Genomic DNA, 8,517 nt, shown 5'->3' with positions numbered 1-8,517 from the left:
GTTAATTTCCTCTTTAACCAGCAATACAACTCCACCGCCTTTTCCTTTTTGTCTGTCCTTCCGAAATACTGAATACCCCTGGATGTTCAGTTCCCATCCCTGGTCACCCTGCAACCATGTCGCCGTAATCCCGACTATATCATAACTGCTTACATTTATTTGCACGGTTAATTCATCCACTTTATTGTGAATGCTCCTCACCTTAAGGCACAAAGCCTTAAGGCTTGCCTTTTTAACATTACTTGTCCCGTTCCCACTATGTTTCACTGAGGCCCTGTTTGATTCTTGCCCTTGATTCCTTGTTCCCATTTCTGTCTTTTGTTCTTGTCCTTGATTCCCCTTCCTCTGACTCCTTGCACAGGTTCCCATCCCTCTGCCATTTTAGTTTAAACTCTCCCCAACCACTCTAGCAAATGTCCCCCCTAGGACATCAGTCCCGGTCCTGCCCAATTGTAACCCGTCCAGTTTGTACCGGTCCCACCTCCCCCAGAACCGGTCCCAATCTCCCAGGAATCTGAAACCCTCCCCCTCACACGACCTCTTCAGCTACGTATTCATCTGATATATTCTGCTATTTCTACTCTGACTAGCAAGTGGCACTGGTAGTAATCCTGAGATCACTAAGTTTAAGGTCCTACTTTTCAACTTACTTCCTAACTCCCTATGTTCTGCTTTTAGGACCTCATCCCTTTTTTTACCTATGTCATTTGTACTAATGTGTACCATGACCACTGGCTGTTCACCCTCCCCCTTCAGAATGTGCTGTAGCCACTCTGAGACTTCCTTGACCCTAGCACCAGGGAGGCAACATACCATCCTGGAGTCTCGTTTGCAGCCACAGAAATGCCAATCTATTCCCCTTACAGTTGAATCCCCTATACCCATTGCATTCCCACACTTTTTACTCCTCCCCTGTGCAGCAGAGCCAACCGTGGTACAACGAATTTGGCTGTTGCTGCTTTCCCCTGAGAGGCCATTCCCCTCAATAGTATCCAAAGTGGTATCTCTGTTTTGCAGGGGAACCCTGCACTGCCTGCCTAGTCATCTTGCTCTGCCTGGTGGTCTCCAATTCCCTTCCTGCCTGTGGACTCTTAGCCTGCGATGTGATCACCTCGCTATACATGCTATCCATGATACTCTCCACCTTGCGGATGCTCCACTGTGTCCCCAGCCGCTGCTCCAGCTCCAAAACCTGGGCTTCCAGGAGCTGCAGCTGGAGACACTTCCCACATACATGCTTGCCCCGGGCACTGGAAATGTTCCCAGCTTCCCTCAGACAGCAGGAGGAGCACACCACAGCTAAGAGCTCTCCTGTCATGAATTACCCCTTTAAATTAAATTAAACCTTTTGGAAGATACTTAATTTCAAAGAATATCAAATTATCTCAGGCCCTTCTTCCCTGCTCCTCGTTGTTACAGAATATAGCCCTTACAAGCGATGATCTACAAAATAAGACCTTAAAAACTATAAGCAATTAAAATAGTAAATGCTTACCCGGCCATACTCACGGCACTCAAAGGATCACCTCGTTCCCTCCTCACCAAACTCCCTCAGTTGCCCCTGCTCTCCCAGCACCTTCACCTCCCGAATCCTCTCGAGCTTCTCTTCAACTTCCTACTCCTCTCGCGCTCCTTTTCAACTCCCGATTCCTCTCACGCTTCTCTTCAACTCCTGAACCCACTCGCGCCCCTAGCCTCTGACCTGCTCTTGTAACCACAGTATTTATATGGCTAGACCAGTTCAGTTTCTGTTCACTGGTAACCCCAGGATGTTGATAGTGAGGGATTTAGCAATCATAATGCCATTGAATGTCAAGAGGCGATGGTTGGATTCTCCCTTATTGGAGATGGTTAGTGACTGGTACTTGTGTGTTATGAATGTTACTCGCCACCGGTCAGCCCAGGTCTAGATATTGTCTCGGTATATTTCTCAATGCTGTGTATATCTCACAATGCCAGGTGTATCTCACAATGCTGGGTGTATCTCACAATGCTGGGTGTATCTTACAATGCCTGGTGTGTCTCACAATGCTGGGTGTATCTCACAATGCTGGGGATAGCTCACAATGCTGGGTATATCCCACAATGCTGAGTATATCTCACAATGCTGGGTATATCTCACAGTGCTGGGTATATCTCACAGCGTTGGGGATATCTCACAGCGCTGGGGATATCTCACAGCGCTGGGGACATCTCACAGCGCTGGGGATATCTCATAGCGCTGGGGATATCCCACCCCCACCTCCCCTCATGAGCCTATCCAGTGTCCTGGCATTGCCCTCTGAACTTTCTGCCTCAACCAAAATGTCCAATCATATGATGAGCTCTTTGGTAAAACCGTACAGTTTGAACCCACCCCAAATTTGTCAGTCTTTCTCTAAGTGTCTTTCGGTAATTTCCCATCACATGAAGCTTCTTACGATCAACCGTCCAGAGAAAGACATTTGCCGATATGGTCAACAGGACACTCAACTCATCTTAGCTAATTTCTACCTTCTCCAAGTTCTGCCCCTGATAGATCCAAGTCCCCATGTCTCTCTTCACCATCACTATCTCTGTTCCTTTCCAACAACAACATTTACAAGAATGTTGCCAGGGTTAGAAAAGTGTAGCTATGAGGAGAGATTGGATAGGCTGGGGTTATTTTCCTTAGAGCAAAGAAGGCTAAGAGGTGACTTGATTGAGTTGTACAAAATTATGAGGGGAATAGATAGAGTGGACAGGATAAAATTGTTTCCCCGTTGGAGAATTCTAGAACCAGGGGACATAGATTCAAGATAAGTGGCAGAAGGTGTAGGGGGGACATGAGGAAAAACTTTTTTATGCAGAGGGTAGTGGGTGTCTGGAATTCACTGCCCAAGTTGGTGGTAGAGGCAGAAACTCTAAACTCTTTTAAAAAGTACCTGGATCTGCACCTTAAGTGCTGTAAGCTGCAGGGCTATGGGCCGGGTGCAGGAAGGTGGGATTAGAAAGGACACCTGGGTGTCTTCAGACTGGCATGGACAAGATGGGCCGAATGGCCCCCTTCTGTGCTGTAACTTTTCTATGGTTCTAACATTGTTTAGTTTCACAGTTCAGCAGGTTAATCTTTAAGCAGGCTCAGAACAAGCATTTGTCCTCTTACTACTCTTCACAATTTTCAACACGTGCTGGTTAGAATGGTCATGCTTCTGTAGTTAGTTTGTTTAAAGGCTCCTTTACTGTCTAACGCCAGGCATTTCACAAGAGAGATTATCAAACAAGGTTTGACACCTAGCCCTATAAGGAGAGATTAGGACAAGTGAGCAAACGTTAGCCCAAGTGGTGAGTTTTAAGGTGCCTCATTAATGAGGGAGGTAGGTAGAGAGGGAATTTCAAAGTTCAGGGCCCAGGTGGCTCTAGGCAGGGCTGTGGCTATGGATTCATGGAAATCAGGGAAGCTCAAGAGGCCAGGATTGAAAGTGGCTCAGATATCGGGGAGGGTTGTAGAACAGGAGGAGAATAGAGAGGCCTGAATGGTGGTAAAATATCTCCACTAGTCTGTGTGTTTGATGATGATGCGAGATTGAGTGGGAGGGGATAATGTTGCTATGTTAGGTACAGCATTAAGTGATTATTTGCTATGGATCATATTGCTGTTTGTGGAAGCTTGCTGTGCTCATATTGGCAGCCAAGCTTCCTAGAGTACAGCAGTAACTACACTTCAAAAATACTTCATCAGCTGTAAAGATCTTTAGCACATCCTGAGTTTGTGATCGGTGCTATAGAAATGTAATCTCTTTCTTTGTTTCCTTTCTTAAATTTAGCTTGGTGCAAGTACTTTAAATTTTGTTCAGTTATCTGCAGATTAACGAGATCAGATTCTGTCCTGTTCATTATTTCTGATCATCTCACCTCGGTGCTGAGGTTTGTGAACACACTGGAGACAGAACAGAGACTTTTGTCATTCCTGAAACTGAATAAAATATGGGAGCAGAAAAACTAGAAGACGGATTGGAAAGTCAAAACTGGAATAAGCCATTTAAGCCGATTAGAAACTCAATCCTGAGTTGATAACTTCTGTTGGTAAATGCTGCCAATTGCCAAACACATTTCAGAGTGGGCAGTGTGTCTCAATGCACACAATGCACTCACTGGCTAGAAGCTAAACCCCACTTGAGGATTGTGTGGTTGGACTTTATCAGAGAGGTGTCAGTCCCTCCATCTGTCAGAAGATGGAGCTTCATACTCAATGTTGTCCCATTGTTTGAATCCCCATCACCTTGTCTATCTCAATAGGAGTTGGAGAGACGTTAATATTGAGGTGAGTCAAGCAGGATTAAAATGTTTCTACAATTTCATGCTGAATATCTTAGGACTGACAACAGAATGGTTCAGAGCATGAGGACATTGTGATAAGCAGCAGAACAAACCAGGAAAATGATGATGGACTCAGATGCCATTTTTTTATTTATAATATCTGATCTCTTTGAAACACATCAACCTTGTGAACAATTGTTAACATTTTATGGTAGAGAAATAGAATAAACAGCGAGACATGCCAAGCTTAAAATGTTTCTACATTTCCATGTCAAGTACCTCAGGAATACCAATGGAATGATTAGGTGGCAAGGAAGGGGTGAAAATGTTTTAATATAGCGCAAGACGGACAATAACAATTTAGCGGCCTCATTGTTAATCCTGGCCCGTGATATAGGAACATAGGAAATTGAAGCAGGAGCAGGCCATTCAGCCCATCGAGCCTGCTCTGCCATTCATCTAGATCATGGATGATCTTCTACCTCAATGCCATTTTCCTGCACTAACCCTTTGATGTCATTAATAACTGGAAATCTATCAATCTCTGCCTTAAACATATTCAATGACTGAGCCTCACAGCCCTCCAGGGTTGACAGTTCCAAAGATTCACCACTCAAAGATTCATTAGCACCTCCTTCTGTGAACTGGTTTCAAATTTTGTTTGATGACACTGCAGTGAAGCCCATTGGGATGTTTTACAATGTTATAGGAACTATTTAAATGCTCTCTGGGCACTTCGAAAAACACAAGGTAATTGGGAAGCATTACTTGTGAAAGGGAGATCATGTTTAACCAGTTTATTAGTGTTCTATGAACGAGTAACATGTGCTGTGGATAGAGGGAAGCCTGTAGACGTACTGTACTTGGATTTCCAGAAGGCATTTGATAAGGTGCCACACCAAAGATTATTGCGGAAAATAAAAGCTCATGGCGTAGGGGGTAAAATATTAGCCTGGATCGACAGTTGGCTGGTTGGCAGAAAACAGACAGTATGTATTAATGGGCCTTTGTCTGATTGGCAGGATGTGATGAGTGGAGCCCTGCAGGGGTCTATGCTGGGGCCTCAACCTTTTACAATTTATATCAATGACTTCGCTGAGGGGAGTGAAGGCATGTTAGCTACATTTGCAGATGAACAAAAATAGGTAGGAAACATTGTTGTGAAGAAGCAGACTTAAGGAGTCTGCAGATGGATATAGATAAGCTGAGTGAGTTAGCAGAAACCTGGCAGATGGAGTATAATGTGGGAAAATGTGAAGTTGTTCACTTTGGCAGGAAGATTAAAAAGTAATAAAATTGGTACTATGAAAGAGGTTTCATTGTTAAAAGGTGAAGTTCAACGAGGTTGTTGATACAATGAGAATTAACATTCACTGGGGCTGGTAGGTATAACTTCAGTAGTTTTCAGGTATGCAGGGCAGAGGCAATGTAAGACCAAAAGGCAGCTGCAGGCCTCCAACTGGCTCCACAGTGAAAAGAACCTCATTTTGAATTCATAAGGTGAAAATGCTTTGCCTGTTGTTTGATTAAGTCTATGGGTTGCTGTTGCCTTAATAGATATTAGTTTGAGAATTGGTTATAAGTTGTGATAGTAGTAATTTATAGCCACGTGTACATATATTTTAACCTATGTAAATTAATAAAATGTTTCATTTATTTTAATGTAAAACCTCAAGAATTAGTGGTCTGATTCCTGAATTTAGAGTTGCATCTCAAACATAACACTTAAACTTATAGGTTATGACAGTTGTTTAAAGTTTCCCTCTGGGATTTTTAAAAATAACTTCGCTTTACTAACTGCATCGGTCATAAGAGTTGGCCAGACTGGGCTTCTTTCCACTGGAGTTCAGAAGAGTGAGGGGTGACTTGATTGAAGTATATACGATCCTGAATGATATTGACTAGGTTGACATGGAAATGATGTTACCCCTTGTGGGTGAGTCCAGAACTAGGGGGCACTGTTCTAAGATTAGGGGTCGCCCCTATAGGGCAGAGATAAGGAGAAACTTTGTCTCACATAGAGCTGTGTGACTTTTGAACTTTCTAGCCGGAATTTTCCCCTCATCAGTGCACGCGATCGGCGGGCCCAGAAGTGGGTGTGAAATGTGTTTCTGCCTGCGATTGCACCCCCACCCCGCCCAGAGTGAAACGCGCCCGGAGAAAGGCTCAGCCCTGCCGTTGGGGGTGGGAAGAGGGTGCGGGTGAGAGCTTCCACTAAGCCCCCCTGAAGGCAGGTAGCTGCCTCAGGGAGCTGCAGACTTCTAAATAAGAAAATAAAGCGCAAAAAAGCGCTGCAAATGATATCCATGCAGCACAATCAAGCACCTGAAAACAGACCTCATAAAAGAACGGTCCCCAGATATTTAATTTTATTTTAAATCATAACGGAGATTTCATCCCGTCCTCGGATGAGGTTTCATCAAAAATGTAAAGCCCGCCTGGGCAATTGGCCCCTCCGCCAACCGTGAGGTTGGTCAGGCCACGAAGAATCGCTGCCAATTGGGCCGTTTCTGGCTCAGAAGGCAGTGGAAGCCGTTTCACTTAATATCTTTAAGGCAGAGGTAGATAGATTCCTGTTAGGCGAGGGAATCAAAGGTTATCGGGGGTAGATGGGTTTGTAGAACTCGAAACACAAACAGATCAGCCATGATCTCACTGAATGGCAGAGCAGGTTCGAGGGGCCACATGGCCTACTTCTACTCCTATTTCGCATTTTTGCAACTAGACAAGTGAGGGAGAACGGCAAAGATAAATAAGCTTGAGAGACAGATTCAACATTATTTCTGGCTCGGGATTTCATCTTTGAACTATTTTCTCTTTCTGCAGGGAAGGAATTTTCGAACAGGATCCAGGAACCTGGTTAACCAGCCGTGTGAACTCGGACATATAAAACAGTACAAGATGGGATCGGCCACACAGTTTAAACTCATCAGCAGAACTCCAAAATGGTAAAGCTCAAAAACATTGTCAGCAAATTTACATTCATACTCGAATATTGTTCGAATCATTAGGAGAATGTGATAAGGAGCAAAGCAAACCAGGAAAATGCTGATGGATGCAGACACCAATTTTTTTATTCTTAATTTCCACTCTCTTTCAAGCCCGTGGCTTTTGTGGACAACTGTCAGCACTTTATAGTAAGAGTAAATAAATACAATCAAATGGAGGAAGAACCCAATAGAGAGCTTGTAAATATTTAAATATCTATCCTCCGTCTGCATAGGATAATCTTCGAAACACAAGGTGTTATTCTTTCTGTCTTTGCTGAGAACCTGGGATTGTATGTAAAAGCCGCAAGCAGGAATCTCCTTGATCCAGATGAGAACACTGATGAACACTGCAGCCTTCCTGGTGTGGAAGAATTTAAATTTCAGAGGGTAGGCCACAGCGAGGAAGCGGTTAATGGAGATGAAGCAGAGGAAGCCAATGCTGATGTAGATATTCTGGTAGAGGAACAGACCACTGAGTATGCAGAGTGCCCGGGAGAGGACCCAGTCATCGTGCTGCAGCATATACTGAACCCAGAAGGGCAAGGAAATGAGATACAACAGGTCTGAGATGGTCAGATTACAGAGATAGATTCCCAGCTCGTTCCTCCGTCTGATCTGCAGGTAGCTGTGTTACAGGGACAGGAGATTAGTCGGGAGACCTATGATGAAGACAGCAATGTAGACCGAGGGAAACAGGATTTGGTGGATACTGTGGTCGATAGTACAGTTGGTCATTGTTCAACACAATACTGGAACTTCCTTTTCTAATAAATATTCTTTGATCAGTTCCTGAGGACTGTGTCTGTGTGTGGTTATGATGTCTGTTTATTAATTCTTCTTTATTAAAAATGTTTCCCCTGCAGGAAGGAATTTATCCAACAATAGAATCATTGAACTGAACAGCACAGGAAGAAGAGAAGGTAGATTTGTATCACTAAAGCATCTCTCATGCCCCAGAATGTCTCAAAGCTCCTCACCATCAATAAAATACATTTTAAAGTACAACATTGTTAGTACAGGAACCAATTTGCACACAGCAAGCTCCAAAAAACAGCATGTCAGTAAAGACCAGATAATACATTTTGATTATGCTGGTTGAGGGAGAAATGTTGATCCAGGCCATTGAGGAGAATACTACAATTTGATAATTTCAGACCTCTTGTAGCTCATCTGTTTACCCTTGTGGATCCAAGTGAGATTCAGTTGAATATATCATCGAATCTTACAGCATAGAATGAGGCTATTCAGC

At 43.8% G+C, this 8,517-nt stretch overlaps 1 pseudogene; it reads right to left on the bottom strand.

The window, feature by feature from the left end:
• Positions 1-6,763: 6,763 nt before the first annotated feature.
• LOC144693444 (G-protein coupled receptor 68-like) lies at positions 6,764-8,082 on the bottom strand (annotated as a pseudogene).
• Positions 8,083-8,517: the final 435 nt, after the last annotated feature.

The sequence above is a fragment of the Cetorhinus maximus genome, chromosome 18 (assembly GCF_964194155.1).
Source record: "Cetorhinus maximus chromosome 18, sCetMax3.hap1.1, whole genome shotgun sequence".
NCBI lineage: Eukaryota > Metazoa > Chordata > Chondrichthyes > Lamniformes > Cetorhinidae > Cetorhinus > Cetorhinus maximus.
This window is presented reverse-complemented; position numbering and strand designations above follow the sequence as displayed.